Below are 3,125 nucleotides of genomic sequence, written 5' to 3'. Positions count from 1 at the left end.
GTAGAACCATCACTTCTACCACAAAAGACTGCTTTGTAAGTAATCTTGATTTATCCCAATTCCTCAGCATATCCAAAACCTCAGAACAGCTTGATGATGTAACAAACTATGGACTCTCTCTTTTCTAGCATTTTAGATACAGTTGCTCCTTTACGCTTAAGGAAGATTAAGCAAAACAGTCTGACACCATGGTATAATGAGCACACTCGCACCCTAAAGAAAGCAGCTCGGAAAATGGAGCGCAGCTGGAGGGGAAAAAAAACTAGAGGTATTTCGTATTGCTTGGCGGGAAAGTAACCTATCCTACAGAAAAGCATTAAGAACTGCAAGATTTGATTACTTTGTCTTTTTTAGAAGAAAATAAACATAACCCCAAGTGTTTATTCAATACTGTGGCTAAATTAACGAAAAATAAAGCATCAACAGGTGTTGACATTTCTCAACAGCACAGCAGTAATGACTTTACTCCCAAGATCGATAATATTAGAGATAAAATTGTAACCATGCAGCCGTCAGCTACAGTATCTCATCAGATAGTGTGCTGAGGAACAATTCCACTCATTCTCTACTATAGGAAGAATTGTATAAACTTGTTAAATCATCTAAACCAACAACATGTTAGACCCTATTCCATCTAAGCTCCTAAAAGAGGTGCTTCCAGAAGTCATAGATCCTCTTCTGACTATTATTAATTCATCATTGTCATTAGGATATGTCCCCAAAACCTTCAAACTGGCTGTTATTAAGCCTCTCATCAAAAAACCCCAACTTGACCCCAAAGAACTAGTTAATTACAGACCGATCTCGAATCTCCCTTTTCTGTCCAAAATACTAGAAAAGGTAGTATCCTCACAATTATATTCCTTCTTAGAGAAAAATGGTATCTGTGAGGATTTCCAATCAGGATTTAGACCGTATCATAGTACTGAGACTGCTCTAATTGTAGTTACAATTGACCTGTTCTTATCATCTGATCGTGGTTGTATCTCTCTATTAGTTCTACTGGATCTTAGCGCTGTGTTTGACACTATCGACCACAACATTCATTTGTCTGTATTGTTAAAAGCGCTATATAAATAAAGGTGACTTGACTTGACAACAAAGCATATACCCTCTTGCGCCTTACCGGTAATCACGGATTGCAAGAGCAACGACCAGACATTTTCAGGCCACTTTAAAGAAGCTGCAACTCTTTCGAAATGACAAAAATATTTCTCAACATCCTTTTCACTCCGTTTTCGGCCAACATCGAACTCATGTAATAATGTAACAATGTACCATGTTCATGTAATGCACATGTAACAAAAGGAATACTTTGTCTAAAAAATAGTAATTAGGTCTAATTTAATTGGCCTCAAGTCGTCCCTTGGGGCTTAAAAGTTCTGGACACCATTTACTTGCATAGCATAGACCTACAGAGCTGAGAAATTATTCATGAAATGTTTGTACATGTTCAACAAGAGAAATAAAGTCATGTGTATCTTGGATGGCATGGGGAGAGTGTTTTAAATGTGGGTAAACGCAAGTCTATTGTGCTGAATGAATGATTGTACATAATTTGATTAATCAGAAATAAAATAATTTCAAATTAATACATTGATTTGTGTAACATTCTGAAGAACATCAGTCTGTCATTTGCTGCAATTTGATTAAAAAAAAGCAGCAAAATAAAAAATATGCAGTACAGGTGGCTGGTAACTGCTTTTTCTTAACAGTACTCATTTTCTGTGTTTCACACATTTACTTCCTGAGTGCAACTGCATCTCACTTTAATATGTTCCTTGGTAGGCTACTGTAGAAGAATTGTAGAAGTAAAATGTAATATCCTGAAATATGCTTGAATTACATTACAGTTAAAGGATTTAAAATGACACCTTCACGAAGTATGGCAAAAGGTGTAAAGATGTGATTTCAATGTTGACAGCGAATGGTATTGGATACACACAATGGCAAAACTAAGAATTTCAATTTAAACTATTATGAAAATGCGTTATATTTATATGTTAAATTTTTAAACTACGATGAAAATATTTCATCTTCCATCTTTATTCAGTGCTTGGGGATTTCCGCATTAATATATATATATTAAGGGTGCTCCGATTGATCAGCTACCGATCACTATCGGCCGATAATCGCTTTGGGATGATTGATCGGCGGTCTCTAAAAAGGCCGATCTCAAAAAAACGATCTCAAGCTGATGACGCGCCTGCCGTGCGAGGTTTAGCACGACATGCAGCGGCACCGTCAGTCTCTGTCCGGCGCGGGTGAAATCATTATAATGCTGAAGGTGAGGTACAGTTCACATCTCTTCATTAAATAACTTCTAAAGTAATTTGAAAAAGTTTCTGTGAGACATAATTTCACAAACAGCATGAGTGAATCACTGCGTGCGCTCTCTTTCTCTCTCAAAATGCAAAATGGCTTCAAATCACATCGCGCATGCACTATATTAAGTGAGCTGCCCACTGCACAGTTGACACAGGAATGGTCACTTGCACTATCGAGGCAGTGTCGCATCGTCACTAAAGTTTATAAATTGCATTTTTTCTTTTTAATTCTTACCAGTGTTTAAACCATTAAAAGCTTGCGTGCTCTCCTGGAGACTGTGCGCTCATGCACACTTGCAGCGCACACACATAATGCCAGGTTCACATTACTTTGTTTGCGGTGCGTATTTTTTCCGCACTCATGTTAACGGATTGAAGCGTTCACACTGCACACACGGTTGCAGTCTGGCAGTATGTTTAGGAGCGGTGCATCTGCAGCAGTGCAGAGATCGTTTCCGCACCGAGTGTATTTTAGCTGCGCTGCACGTGCTGAATTAAAGTAACAGTGCATTGTTTGCAGTAAATATGAACATGCATTGAAACAAAAATGTAGTAATTACACCATAAATGCATATTATTAAAGTCTACTGTGTTTCACAGTCAACACATAGGCTATGGCTTTTTGGCTAGGTTTAAAGGAAAAGAGCACTTTTAATTAAAGTTCTTTATGAACCGCAGGATTGCTTGTAACAAAGATTTAAATGCAAAAGAAAAGGCAGCAGAGCTGACTGTTTCTGCCAATAGTAAATTTTAATTTAGAATGTTTTGTGATACCGTAAGAAAAGTAATTTAAATATT

The sequence above is a fragment of the Sinocyclocheilus grahami genome, unplaced genomic scaffold (assembly GCF_001515645.1).
Source record: "Sinocyclocheilus grahami isolate Dianchi unplaced genomic scaffold, SAMN03320097.WGS_v1.1 scaffold1577.1, whole genome shotgun sequence".
NCBI lineage: Eukaryota > Metazoa > Chordata > Actinopteri > Cypriniformes > Cyprinidae > Sinocyclocheilus > Sinocyclocheilus grahami.
Note: the sequence above shows the minus strand (reverse complement) of the source record.